Below are 16,029 nucleotides of genomic sequence, written 5' to 3' on the forward strand. Positions count from 1 at the left end.
ATTAAAGCACTTTTCCCTTATATTAGACTGTTGACTTATTCATTCTACAAATAATAACATTATAGTGTTGGGAAATAGCAGTGGACAGAGAAACCCCTACTGCCCCCATTTCTAGTGCAGTTCTATTTTAGTAAGAGAATGACAGGTAACTAAGGAGTGAACACATGAGGTCATTTCAAAGAGTGATACACGCTATAAGAACAAAATAAAACAACATGACATGATAACAACTAAAGCACTATTTCAGATTGACTAGATAAAGACTACCTCTCTAAGATAGTGAACTTTGAATGACAAGAAGCAGTAAGTTAAAAGAACTGGGAGGAGGATATTATTGCAGGACAAGAGAAGAGCCATCATGAAAGCAATAAAGTGGGAAGACAGCTACCACGGCAGAGTAGCAGAAAGGGGAGGTGGGCCAGGCCAGTTCAGTTCAAGAAGGTGGAGCCTTGCAGGCACTGCTAAAGGATTTAGATTTTCTCCTAAATGCAATGGGAAGCCTCTGAGAGTTTGTAGGGAGGCCATTTAGGGATGCCATTCAGGAGGTTGTTTGTAATAGTCCAATGGAAGCTGATAGTGGTTTGTACCAGGGGAGGATTCATGAAGTTATCTTAGACTTTTCTCAACTATAGTCATTTTACCCTTGGTCCTCTGATGCTGTTTCTTTGCTATCAAAGATTGTATAATTGCCCCAGAAGTAGAAAGTTATAGAAGACTGGGTTTTGAATAGCTCATTTCACTTTACTTAAGGGAATAAATTACTGCACATCCTTGACTCTAATATGTAATTTATTGAAGATGCACCATTATTTTATGCACTACTAAGAAACAAATGTTCCCAACTGAAAAGTGACACAAGGCTTTCTTATTACATAGAAATTTTGTTTCACACTTATTGAAGGAGCCCTTTCAGCATTAGTTGGACATGATTTTTTTAAAAGTTGATTTTACTTTTCTGTATATGCAATAAATTTTCATTGTAAAGCTAAAGCACAGTATATTATTTTCAAAGACATTTTAAATAGCAATTAAAATCAATGTGTGTGATACCAATAATGCACATAACTCAATGAAGTGGCCATCACAATATATAAAGCTATTTGTATAATTTTGTATTTAAAGCCAATGACAACTGTGCATGAGCCAAAAATAGTCAGGAGATACTACCATTTGTAAAACACCCCCTAATTTTAGAGATATTAAAATATAACTAAAATGTGCATCTTAAAACTGATGATGTAAAATAGTGATAGGAAATTTTTTTAGTAAGAAAATGTGTAAATAGGTCTAGAGGTAAGCCACTTCATTTATCACTGCTCTCGTCTGTAATGTATCTTTCCAATAATCAGACAACTAAAAAAACTTTCATTTGTCACAAATTTCACACATGTAGAGGCTTATACAGGGGTGGGCAAACGTAGGTTTACAGTTGTGAGTACACAAAACAGTTTATTCTTACATTATAATTTATTAATTATTGTATTATTCATTTGTACTACAACTGTAAATCTAATTTTTCCCACACCTGTATGTATGCCCATGTACACATATATTCCTATCATAATTTAAAGGGTTCTAAAAGGGTAGACTGAAAAATTAATTTTTCTCTTTCTCACTTAGTTCAGTATCCAGTCGAGCCCCTAACTCAATGTCTTACCCCACCATTTCTCTTTGCAGATGTCCTATTTTAAAACTGTTCAGGCTCATCAGCTAAGTTCCCCACTCTGTTACCAACTTTAGCTTGGAGGACAGATAGCCCCAGTGCAGAGTCTTGATGTTTCCCACCCTCCAGATCACTCTCAAGTCTCATTATATGTATAACTAATTATCTTAACTGGGCCAGAACTGACAACACTCTTCTCAGATCTCCCCTTACTTTTGGAAAACAAGCCTCCTTAACTTCTGAAGAACTCAAAATTTGCATGGGATTCTGGAGACCTTCGTAACAACAGTGCAACTCTCTTCACTGCTAGAGAACAGATGTAGGACAATAAGTCTGGTCTATGAATTCAGGGAGAAGGAAGGTAGTGCAGGGGAAACACGGGTGTTACTAAAAAAGAGAAATCACCAAAAGTATAATGAAATGTTAACATTGTAGGATGAAAATTGGGAGGAAAAAACAATTTTGGGTGCTCATCAGGCTTACCTTCTCACTTCCAACTCTGGCTTCTGAGTTTTCTCTCTAGGAGGAAAATAATTATGGTTAAAAATATATATATCCCTAGTGGCCCACACAAAGCTTCCATTTCTTTGTTTGTCTATTTATTTTGGGAGGGGATGCCTCTAAAAGAGCTAGGCATAAAATAAGGGGAAAATTTTCCCTGCTTGTGAAAGAGAAGTTAGCTGAACAAAGGAGACCCATCGGTGGTGTGCAAGAAGCTCTATTAAGAATTTAGTCAGTGCATCAGGAACATGGGTGTGCACTGTGGGTTTAATTGTGTCCCCCCAAAAGATATGTTCAAGTCCTTACCCTCCACCAATGATTGTGACCTTATTAGGAAACAATCTTTGAAATGTAATCAAGTTGAGATCATACTGGATTAACCGTTTGAGTCCCAAGCATAAAATAAAACAAGCGCTATCACGCTGTTTGGGTCTTTTCGTACTCATTTAGAGAAAGTGCGGTTGCGCTGTTTGGGATTCTTCAACAGTGTTTTTTCAATACCCCCTGGGACTCAAACGAATTGTATGTTTTCTCGACATAAAATCTCAGCAGCGCGATCTCGCTGTTTGGGACTCAAACGGTTAAGATGGGGCCTAATTTAATAACCGGTGTCCTGAGAACAGTTTGGAGACAGAAACAGGGAAAACACCATGTGACTATAGAGGCAGAGATAAGAGTGATAAGAAGAAGGAGGCCAACAATTCCCAAAAACCAGCAGAAACTAGTGCCTACCAACACCCTGATTTTTAACTTCTAGCCTCCAGAACGGTGAGGCAATAAATTTCGGTTGTTTTAAGCCATCCAAGTTTGTGGTAATTTGTTATGGTAGCCCTGAGCAACTAGTAAGAATGTAAGGAAATCTCTGCTCCAAAGTAGGAAGTCTAGCAGGAACTTTGGTGGCACCAACAAGACTCACACTGCACAAGATTGATCACCAGAGCATGGCAGCAGCCCTTCCAGTGTGGTCCAGAGTTGGGGACAGCCAGTGTGGAGAGCCATCCTAGAGAGGCAAACCTACAGCAAACATGGAGCAGCAAAGTTGCAAAATGAGAGGAGGAAGCAAGATGGCGGCGATATAGGCAGACGCGTCCCAGGTCTTGTCCCGGAGCAAACGGAGTAAGCAGCTGAAACTAATAACACCCACCCCGAATTGGCAAATTTACTCAGCTGGTGAGACGGCTTGCAGCCTGGAAGGGCAGACCTCCCCTGGAAAGGTTAAAAACCAGGGATCTGGGCAGGAAAGTTTGCCAGACCTGAGCCCAGAGGGTCGGAGGGAGACCGCATGGCAGACAGCCGCGTCTCTTGGGACAGACACAGACCCTGACCGGGGTAAGGAGTTCCGCGGGTTTGCTGGCGCCAGGAGATTTGAGATTTGGATTTCGTGATTGCGGAGAACTGAGACTAAAGGGGGCATCCTGAGGAACTGATCAGACCGTGCAGTGCCCATAAGAGAGGAGCGTTTCCCAGACCATGCAGTGCTGGTAAGAGGAGCGTTTCCCAGACCGGTAAGAGGAGCGTTTCCGCGGCCGGCCGGCGTTTGTCTGTTTCTTTGTTTTCACTGAACCCTGCTCATAGGACAGTTCGGATACAGACACTCACCTGTGCTGAAGAGAGGGTGAAGGTGCAGACGAGGGGAATCTGGGGAGAGGCTGAGGAAAGAGGGGGAGCCGGAGGAGGTGGCAGCGAATTGAGTGCTGAGACCCCCCTGGGCCCAGGACTGGGGCAGCCATTCCTCCAGAGGGTGGAATTCCTCCCCCCAGCCCCCCAGGCAAGGAGCACAGCCACACCCAGATTCCACCCTGTATGAGATAAAGGACTAAAACAAGCTGATTAGTCCCTGGGAGTTACCAGGGTCTGGCCTATAGAGGGATTTTCAGTCCCACCAACAACACAGAGCAGGGTAAGGATTAAAAAAGGATAGAGAAGCTGTATAGCCTCAGAGGCCAACCCAAAAACACTGCCACCCAGAGGCTGAGCCACAAACTGACTCTTAGGGGAATACAAATTAAGGCAGACTGGATCACAAATACGGCCTGCTTTAAAATCAGGACTGTGATTTACAACACGGAGGAACAGTGTAATGCAGGCAACACTCTCCTAAATACCTGGCAGGACCAAGGCGAACCAGGCTGAAGAGTAGAAGAACCGAAAGACCATCACTACTGCAAATTTTTTCTTTTTCTTTTTCTTTTTAATTTTTTCACCTTTTTACTAAGAAACCAATTTTTTTTTCTCTTTTTCTTCTTTTTCCATCACCTGATTTTACCCTTTCAATTACCACATTTTTATTTTTAACCAGTATTATTACTCCTACCATTTTACCATTTTTTAAAGTGCCATTTTATTTTCTCTTTATTTTCTTTTGGGATTAGTGTTCTCCATTCTATTTTCATCGTTCCTTTAGCATTAATTTTCCCTATCTCAATTCCACCTCTTTGCTAAAACCCTCTTCCTTACTTTTCCCCTTTTGGTGTCCTGTTTCTCTTACCCTATTCCTGCTCCAGACTTTCCCAATTCCCTCTTTTTACCCCCTGTCTAATTCCACCCTACTTATATATCCTATTTCCAATCTACTGCTCTAAATCCTTATACACCTATTCTTTATCCTTCTTCACTTTCCAACCATTTTTTTTTCTCTCTTATCTTTCTATTGTTTTCTTGATTGTTGAATATATTGGGCTTTTTTTTTTTTTTTTTTTTTTTTTTAATTTGTTTGTTTGTTTTGTTTTGTGTTTTTTCTTCTTTTTTAGGACTGGTTGTGAGGTTGTTTTTCTTTTTCTTTTTCTTTTTCTTTTTTTTTTTCTGCTGGTTTTTCCCTTCCCTCCCCCACCCCACCCCAGCTATTTTTGTGCTTCTGTTTTCCCTTACCCCTCTGGATATTATTGGTGGTTTGTAGTTTGCATTCATCTCCAGGGATCTGTTGCTGGAATTTGTTGAGATTAGTGGCAGTTCTATTGGAGTTTGCTCCTCATACGGGGAGTCTCTTCCCCACTTCTACTTCATTCTCTTTTTTCGCTCTCTTTTTTTCCCCCCTCTTTTTTCCCAATTCTATTTTTGCACTCCTTTTTTGTTTGTTTTTTTCTTATTTGTCTTTTCTGTTCTCTCTTTTATCTTCTTCTCTTCTTTCTCCCTTATCCCCTAATTCTCTTAATTCGGGTGGTCACCTTTATTTGGAGTTATTAATATTGTGAATATACTTGTGTTCAGTGCCTGGTACGTTGTGCCTTGCTCTGTTGTATTTTGTGCCTTTAAATCAACGCAGCAGATCCAAGCAACAGCAGCCCCCTGATCACCGCAGCCTCCTGATCACCACAGCCTCCTGATCACCACACCCTCTGTCTGTGGAACAGCAACTGTACGTGAAGCCTCCCCCCACCAGCCAGAAGAGCCAACACAGCTGTGAACAACACCCACCAGAGGAGCTGCTGCCAACTGGAAAGCAGCTGCTACCGCAACCGTCTGAGCAGCAACCACAACCCAAGGAGCCCCTGCCACCCAGGGAGCAGCCACTGAACACCTCAACATCTACATATGTCAGCGAGATCAAACATGGGTAGGCAAAGAAACCCCCAAAGGAAAGAAAAGGAGGACTCGCCAGAAAAGCAGCTAAGTGAGACAGAGATATGCAACATGACGGAAAAAGAATTCAGAATAAGGTTCCTAGAGTACATGCACCACATGTTCAAGAAGCAAGAAGAAACAGATGAAAAACTCAACTACTTATGCAAGAAGCTAGAAGAAACAGATGAAAAAATCAACAACTTAAGTAAGTCCCAAGAAGAAATGAAGAGTGACATAGCTTCAATAAAAAACTCCATTGAAAGTATCAACAGTAGACTGGGAGAAGCGGAGGACCGAATTAGTGAATTAGAAGACAAGGAAGCAAAACACACTCAAACTGTACGGCAAATGGAGAAAAAAATTAAAAGACAGGAGGAGAGCCTAAGGGAGCTTTGGGACAACATGAAACGAAACAACATACGAATAATAGGGGTGCCAGAACAACAGAAAGATGAACATGGATTAGAAAACCTATTCGAAGAAATAATATCAGAAAACTTCCCTGAGGTGGGGAAGAAAAAAGTCACACAAGCCCAGAGAGTCCCAAACAAGGTGAACCCGAAAAGACCCACACCAAGACACATCATAATTACCATGGCAAATGTTCAGGATAAAGAGAGAATCTTACAGGCTGCAAGAGAGAGACGGAAAGTAACATACAAGGGATCTCCCATTAGATTATCAAATGATTTCTCAACAGAAACACATCAGGCCAGAAAAGAATGGACGGAAATCTACAAAGTGATGCAAAGCAAAGGACTGAACCCAAGAATACTCTATCCAGCAAGGCTATCATTCAAAATTGAAGGGGAAATAAGAAGCTTCACAGACAAAAAAGGGCTAAGGGAGTTTATCACCACCAAGCCAGCCATGCAAGAAATGCTAAAGGGACTGGTGTAAAAAGAAGAAATATCAAGCTCAGAAAGAAAACAGCCACACACACACACACACAAAGAAATGGCTACAAACAAATACCTTTCAATAATAACTTTAAATGTAAATGGACTAAATGCTCCAACCAAAAGACATCGAGTGGCTGAATGGATAAAAAAACATGACCCATACATCTGCTGTCTACAAGAGACCCACCTCATTAGAAGGGACTCACACAGACTGAAAGTGAAGGGATGGAAAAATATCTTTCACGCAAATGGAAAGGAAAAGAAAGCTGGGGTAGCAATACTTATATCTGACAAAGTACATCTCAAAGTGAAGGCCATAACCAGAGATAAGGAAGGCCACTTCATAATACTAAAGGGATCAATACAACAAGAAGATATAACCCTGGTAAACATATATGCACCCAATGCAGGAGCACCCACATACATAAGAAAACTTCTGGAAGATATCAGGGGAGAGATCGACAACAATACAATCATAGTAGGGGACTTTAATACACCACTGACATCACTGGATAAATCCGCTAGACAAAAACTCAGCAAAGAAACAGCAATCCTAAATGACTCACTAGATCAGATGGACTTAATTGACATCTTCAGAACACTTCACCCCACAGCTGCGGAATATACATTCCTCTCAGGTGCTCATGGGACATATTCAAAAATAGACCACATATTGGGTCACAAGCAAAGTCTCCACAAATTCAAGAAGATTGAAATCATAAAAAGCTTCTTCACAGACCACGATGGCATAATGTTAGAAATAAACTACAATAAAAACAACCCAAAATACTCAAACACTTGGAAGCTGAATAGCATGTTATTAAATATTGATTGGGTTACCGATGACATCAAAGAAGAAATTAAAAACATCCTGGACACTAATGACAATGAAAACACAACAATCCAAAACCTCTGGGACACAATGAAAGCAGTCCTGAGAGGGAAGTTTATAGCTCTACAGGCCTATCTCAAAAAACAAGAAAAAATGGTAGTCAATCATCTAACTCTACAACTCAAAGAATTAGAAAGAGAGCAACAAGAAAACCCCAGAGTGAGCAGAAGGAAGGAGATAATAAAGATTAGAGCAGAAATCAATGAAATAGAGACCAAAAAAACAATACAGAAAATCAATGAAACCAAGAGCTGGTTCTTTGAAAGGATAAACAAGATTGACAAACCCCTAGCCAGGCTCACCAAGAAGCAAAGAGAGAGGTCCCAAATAAACCAAATCAGAAATGATAGAGGCGAAATAACAACAGACCCCACAGAAATACAAATGATTGTTAAACAATACTACGAGCAACTCTACTCCAACAAACTGGACAACCTGGAGGAAATGGACAAATTCCTAGAAAAATACAACATTCCAAAACTCAATCAGGAAGAATCTAAAAACCTCAATAGGCCAATAACTATGGAAGAAATTGAAGCAGTCATCAGAAAGCTTCCAGCAAACAAAAGCCCAGGGCCAGACGGCTTCACAGGGGAGTTCTACCAAACATTCAAGGAAGAACTAAAACCTACCCTCCTCAGACTACTACAAAAAATTCAAGAGGAAGGAACGCTTCCAAGCTCATTCTATGAAGCCAGCATCACCCTAATACCAAAACCAGGTAAAGACATCACAATGAAAGAGAATTACAGGCCAATATCCCTCATGAACATAGATGCCAAAATCCTCAACAAAATCTTAGCAAATCGGATCCAGCAGTACATCAGAAGGATCATACACCATGACCAAGTAGGATTCATCCCAGAGATGCAAGGATGGTACAACATCCGTAAATCAATAAATGTGATACATCACATAAACAAATTGAAAGAAAAAAACCACATGGTCATATCAATTGATGCAGAAAAAGCATTCGACAAAATCCAACACCCATTTTTGATAAAAACTCTCAGAAAGGTGGGAATAGAAGGATCATACCTCAACATAATAAAAGCCATATATGACAGGCCCACTGCCAACATCATACTCAATGGACAAAAACTAACACCATTTCCCCTAAGAACAGGAACAAGACAGGGATGTCCACTCTCACCACTCCTGTTCAACATAGTACTGGAAGTATTAGCCATTGCAATTAGGCAAGAAGAAGGAATAAAAGGCATCCAAATTGGAAAAGAGGAAGTAAAACTGTCCTTATTTGCAGATGACATGATATTATACATACAAAACCCTAGAGACTCCATCCAAAAGCTACTAGACTTAATACATGAATTTGGCAATGTAGCAGGATACAAAATTAACCCCAAGAAATCTGAGGCATTTCTATACACCAACAGTGAACTTTCAGAAAGGGAGATCAGAAAAACAATCCCATTTACCATCGCACCAAAAAAATTAAGATACCTAGGAATAAACTTAACTAAAGAGGTTAAAGACCTCTACTCAGAAAACTACAGGACGTTGAAAAAAGAGATAGAGGAAGACATAAACAGATGGAAGAACATACCATGTTCTTGGATTGGTAGAATCAACATCATTAAAATGTCCATACTACCCAAAGCAATCTATACATTCAACGCACTTCCCATTAAAATACCAATGGCCTTCTTCAAAGATCTAGAACGAACTCTCCAAAAATTCATCTGGAATAAAAAAAGACCCCGAATAGCTGCAACGATCCTGAGAAAGAACAAAGTAGGTGGGATCTCAATGCCAGATATCAAGCTGTATTACAAAGCCACTGTTCTCAAAACTGCCTGGTACTGGCACAAGAACAGACATATAGATCAGTGGAATAGAATAGAGAGTCCAGAAATTAGCCCGAACCAATATGCTCAATTAATTTTTGACAAAGGAGGCATGAACATACAATGGAGCCAAGATAGTCTCTTCAATAAATGGTGTTGGGAAAATTGGACAGACATATGCAAGAAAATGAAACTAGACCACCAACTTACACCATACACAAGAATAAACTCAAAATGGATAAAGGACTTAAATGTACGACAGGAAACCATAAAAATTCTAGAAGAATACAAAGGCAACAAAATCTCAGACATATGCCAAAACAATTTCTTCACTGATACAGCTCCTAGGGCAGTTGAAACTAAAGAGAAACTGAACAAATGGGACTACATCAAAATAAAAAGCTTCTGCACAGCAAAAGAAACCATCAACAAAACAACAAGAAAACCCACCTCGTGGGAAAACATATTTGCCAACGTCATATCGGATAAGGGCTTAATCTCCAAAATTTATAGGGAACTCATACAACTTAACAAAAAGAAGATAAACAATCCAATCAAAAAATGGGCAAAGGATCTAAATAGACACCTTTCAAAAGAGGACATTCAGAAAGCCAAGAGACATATGAAAACATGCTCAAAGTCACTAATCATCCGAGAGATGCAAATCAAAACAACAATGAGGTACCATCTCACACCTGTCAGAATGGCCATCATCAACAAATCAACAAACGACAAGTGCTGGAGAGGATGTGGAGAAAAAGGAACACTTGTGCACTGCTGGTGGGAATGCAGACTGGTGCAGCCACTATGGAAGGCAGTATGGAGGTTCCTCAAAAAATTGGAAATGGAACTCCCATTTGACCCTGTGATCCCACTACTAGGAATATATCCCAAGAAACCAGAAACACCTATCAGAAAGGATATATGCACCCAGATGTTCATAGCAGCACAATTCACCATAGCTAAGATCTGGAAACAGCCTAAGTGCCCATCAGTAGATGAATGGATTAGAAAACTGTGGTACATCTACACGATGGAATACTATGCTGCTGTTAAAAAGAAGGAACTCCTACCATTTGCAACATCATGGATGGAACTGGAGAGCATTATGCTAAGTGAAACAAGCCAGTCAATGAAGGAAAAATACCACATGATCTCACTCATTCATGGATAATAAAGACCATTACAAACTTTTGAACAATAATAGATACAGAGGCAGAGCTGCCTCAAACTGATTGTCAAACTGCAGTGGGAAGGCCAGAGAGAGTTGGGGGGCAGGAGGGAGGGGAGTAAGAGATCAACCGAAGGACTTGTATGCATGCATATAAGCATAACTAATGGACATAAGACACTGGGGGGTAAGGGAGGGTAGTGGTTTGTCAAGGGCGGGGGGGGGGGGGGGAAAGGATACTTATGTAATACCCTTTGTAATACTTTAAGAGGAAAATAAAAAAATAAATAAATAAATAAAAAAAAAAAAAAAAAAAAAAAAAGTTGCAAAATGACAGGGAGAAGATTTAAATACATGAGAAATGACTTCTGCCTTCTCACCTCCCCAAAGACGACTTTGGGGACCAACTACTTTAACTTACATTCCTTCCTTTACCACATTAGTATCTATTTTAGCACCTGCCTTTTTACTTAGTAAGTGCCAATTTGTAATATTTTGTTTCTCTTTCCCTCTCTTCTTTTAGAATTTAAATTCTATAAGTACAAATGTCAACTCTGTCTTGTCCATTATTGATCTACAACACATAGGAAAATGCCTGAAAATTAGTATGTGCTCAAAAGATATATACATAACAAATTAGAGATGTATGTATTATGCCTTCCCAACAGAATTGACGCTTGCTTGCTCATGACCATGGACAGGCATTGTTGCAGCTGGTCTTCATGCAGTTATTTGGGTTCCAAATAGGTCACATGGGACTGTGCTTGCTGGGGACTGAGGGAGAGCACAGGCTGTGGGCACCAGTCAAGGGCACCCTGTCCTCCTGGAATCAGAAACCTCCCCTGGGGGAGTGGGGAACTATCACCTGCCCCATGGTCCTGCCTCCTGGGACCCTGTCCTCCTGATTCCCTGACGGGCTCCTGTCACATGGAGCTTGCTGTAACCTGCTTCAGGTGAGTTTCTGTTTAGAGGCTGTTTCTTAGGCTCTGTGTCTTTCTTTCTCTTCATAGCCTTTGCTCGTTTTTCAAGATATTTCTTGAATGAATGAGTAAATTAATGAAGACGCTTGTAGGGCGTGGCTATAGGGTTAAGCCTCAGACTGACCTGTTGGCAAAGCCACAAACAAGTCCCAGCTCAGAGGGCACAGCCCCCTTAGCATAATTAGGCTTGACCTTATGACACTCCCTAGATCCTATCTAGGTAGCTAATGGGCTAAGGGAGATGCAGCAAGTGCTGCCAAAACAAGTGAAACTCACAAGAGCATTGTAACTATGGTGACCACTACCTTGTTTACCTCTGGCTATAAAATAAAGGCTCAGCTTGCTACTTGGGTCTCTCTCTGTGGCCTTAGCCAGGCACAGGAAGATCCACCTAGACCCAGCTTATTCTCTTTGTCTTTTCTACATCCTTCGCCGCCCCCTCTCAGGCTCACCGAACCCTTCCGTCCTAGGTCATGGCAGGTAGAATACTACTAACTCACAATATAATGGAGCCTAGATGTTATTGGCTAATTCTGTTCAAGTCCAGACTGCTCCAACCATTCCTGGAGCCCGGTTAACCTGACACCAGGCTTTCAGAAGGACATGTACACAATGGCTCATGCTTAGCAGTGAAGGCTAAAACAGAGCAATGTCATGGGATGCCATCAGGAAAAGGGAAATTTTTTGAGAAATAAAACTTATAGGACTATGATAATTATCTTCAAATATTTGAAAGCCATTAATGTAGAATATAGAGTTGTTTTATTTTAGCTTGTTTTTTTACCCTGTTTCCTTAGTATGCAAATCAGGTATCAATGAGTATAATTTATAAGAAAGCCAACGGTGGAAGAATTTTCAGGAAACTAAATATAGTTAGTGACATGTGTATATCTTTAAAGATATTTTAGTCGAAGCTAAATAACCTCTTGTCAATGGTAATATAGAAAGGATTCAAGTATCCAATAAGAGCAAGATAGAGATTGGATGAAATAGTTTCCAATCTTATGAATTTATGCTTCTGTGAAACTGGACATAGAGTTTCTAAGTATACCTGGATTATTTTATTAAAATCTACAAATGGAATCTGGAGTGTCTTTTTTTTTTGTTTTTTACTTTTACCACATTTGTTTTGAAACAATTAGTGTCATATCAGTCAATAGCATTTTTTAGTACTTTTCTACTCCCACACTTATAAAAATTTGATTATTTGCCTCTAGTAATGCAATTTTAATGGAATTCTTTTGCACTGTGCCCGTGGTCAGCAAACTGCAGCTCCCGAGCCACATGCGGCTCTTTGGCGCCTTGAGTGTGGCTCTTCCTAAGCCTTAGAAGTAATTAAGTTAATAACAATGTACCTACCTATATAGTTTAAGTTTAAAAAATTTGGCTCTCAAAAGAAATTTCCATCGTTGTACCGTTGATATTTGGCTCTGTTGACTAATGAGTTTGCCGACCACTGCACTGTGCTGTTTTATTGCCAAACTTGTCATGAGGTAGTTATAAAGCATAAAGTACTTCAGGCTTATTTTAGAGAGGACGCATTGAGGTAAGGAAATAATCCATTTAATAAATGAAGCCACACTGTAGTTTCATGACTTAGAAACATGGCTTAGCAAGTATTAAGTGGGGCTGGGATTAGAATTTGTGTCTGCAGATCTACTACACAGCACAACGATTCTTTGCTTGGAGAGGAGTGAGTTTGGCTTACTGACCTGCCAATTTCAAGAGCTCATCAAAATGATAAAGTCTCAGGAAAGAATGGCAATAAATTTTAATTTACCACTTTTAAGACACCTCATCTGGAGGATCCTGAAAGTAAACCTGCCTCTTGGCAAAAAATAAAATCAAGACGTTCAGAGAAATGATGAAATTTCATCTAATGCAAACCAGAATAACAGAATAAAAATGATGAATGCCCTAATTATCTTGAAATGAAAAAAAAAATAGTGCATTGTAGTAATATAATAAATTTGGGATATATTCTTTGTTGACATCCACATTTTATTACTTGGATGAAATGTAGCTTATATAACCACACATTGCTTGGAGAGAAAATTATAAAAATGGGTGTAATGTTATTTGAAAGTTTTGACATTTTAGAGCTGCTATAAATATAAATCATTGTTGGGGTTTCTCTGTGTCCCAGTTCCCATTTAATTGGAAAGGGACTCGCATCCTCTTCACTAAGACATGCTTGCCATTTAGCACATAATTGTACAGTGCCTTGCTGATGAGGAGGAAGAAATAGGTGGTAGGCAAAGGAGGGTGATAGAAATAAAATATGTAAAAAGCCATCCACACAGTTTACACTTATCAAAAACATTGATTCGTGAATCATATCCTGGAGATCTTTTCACTTTAAACAAAAGTCCCCTCTGGCTATTTACTGATTCTAATTTTTTTTAAGTGCTGTCAATAGAGAATCATTTCCCTAATAGAGACACCCCCTCAATGCTGCTTTTAACAGCCACCATGAAACAATTGTGATGTCACTCCTACCCTACCCAGCAGCTAAGCCACAGCATCCATTATCTGATTAGTACATTTCAAACAAGATTCAACCTTAGTAATTCAGTCAAAATGATTTATCACATAGAAACAATGCTGGACCTAAGTGAAGTGCCGGCAGCAGTTACTATAGCTTTCTAGTGATAACCACAGGAAGGCTCATGTCACTGGGACACCAAAGGTTATTTGTTGTCGTCATTTCCTTAGCTACTTATGATTCTCATAGGGCCACACAGTAAATCTTTAGGGTTGAAACGATAACTGATAAGACTGCTGAGTCATATTTGTGTTTATTTCAAAAGCAGTTATAATGATTTATGCTTAGGAAGAACATACAATAAAGGAGACTCTCCCAGCTCTCCATCCCTCACAACCATAAATTTTAATTGCTTGTTATTATTTTGATTCAAAGCACAATGAAAGAGCCTACGTATTTTCTCAAAGCTCAGTGTACGTATCACAATCTAAAATAACATGTTAAACTCTTCTCTGAGGCAGATCTTTGGTCTGAATACACAATTCAATAATGCGATTAGGTCAAGTTCATTAGCTAACCACCAGCTCAGAAGCAAGACCTTTAGTTGTCAGTAGCAGAGATTCTTCTTATGTGAATATTAACTGTTAGGTCTATTTAAATTTTTGTTTGGATTCAAAATGATTTTTTTTAAAAAGACCTTCCCTATGCTTGAGCCATTCTATTTGATGTAGCAGAGAAATAGGTTTTTAAAAATATGATTCATTCATTTAGAGGATATTACTGAGTGACTGCTATTTCTCAGAAATTGTTCTACTTACAGTATTAAGGATGAAAATATAAGCACCCTTGAAGGACTCAGAAGTCTAAATACCAGAGAAATAAGAAATCCTAGAAAAGATGAATATATGTTGTCCTCTAAGAGCACAGAACTATAAATAAAGTTGAAGAGAAAGTGTGGTAGGCAGTTAGACAGATATGAGCAGAGCAAGGACAAATGGCCAGGTTCAGATCACCAGGGTGGAAAGCCCCAGGTGCCTAGTGAAGGACAGTTGGAGGGTGGGACCTCGCCCCCAGAGTGATCTTTCCTCCCTAGCATATCACCTGGTCATGCAGTTTGTTTGGGGCCCCTGACCTTTCCTCCCTAGAGATTACATCTAGGCTTCAGTTGTATTTCAGCTCCAGGTCCAGAAAAGCAGCAAAGCCAGACAAGCAATGCCATGGCTGCCTCAGGAGCAGCTGCATTGAATAATGACCCCTGCCCTGGCGCTGGCCAATCAATCAGGGGAAACCTAGACCCTGAGAGGACACACTTGGAAAGCTTCTGAATATTCTATAGATGTTGTCCCCTGGGACCTCCCTACGATATCCACCCTTAAAACCCTTTGAGTGAAGGTCCCAGCGGCTCTCCCTCCGGGGAGCACACCCACACCTTTCCCTTCTCCCTCCCCTTCCCCATTCCCCAAGACGTGTTATCTTCTTCACTCCCAAGCTCCAAGGGCCTTTTCTTTGCCTCCGTAACTTGTCTCCTAAGCCCATTTCTTCTATGAATTATTTCTTCCACCTCTGTGATTTTATAGATAAATGATCTCTTATAGTTTGAGTCTTGGCTCTGAATTCTTTCCTAGTCAGAACTCAGTACCAACGTTGCTGAACCCAGGATTGGTCCAACCCCATCGGTCTAACACCTCATGCCTTTCTGCTGCCTACAACAAAATTATTGAATACTAGAGACCCAGTGCACGCATTAATGCACGGATGGGGTCCCTCGGCCTGGCCGGTGATCAGTGCCATCAGGGCCATCTTGTCCAGTCCCAATCGGGGCTGATCCCAGTGGGAGGGACTGTGGGAGGTTTGCCAGCCATGGGAGGTTGGCTGTGGGAGTGCACTGACCACCAGGGGGCAGCTCCTGCATTGAGCATCTGCCCCCTGGTGGTCAGTGCATGTCATAGTGACCGGTCGACCAGTCATTAGGTCAACTGGACATAATGGTTGCTTAGGCTTTTATATATACTAGTATAGATAGGCTGAAAATGGAACTAATTACCCCAAGTCTCCATTTCATTGGA

Source organism: Myotis yumanensis, unplaced genomic scaffold, assembly GCF_028538775.1.
Source record: "Myotis yumanensis isolate MYYU_CA2020_CCGP unplaced genomic scaffold, mMyoYum1.0.hap1 SCAF_1, whole genome shotgun sequence".
In the NCBI taxonomy this organism is placed as follows: Eukaryota; Metazoa; Chordata; class Mammalia; order Chiroptera; family Vespertilionidae; genus Myotis; species Myotis yumanensis.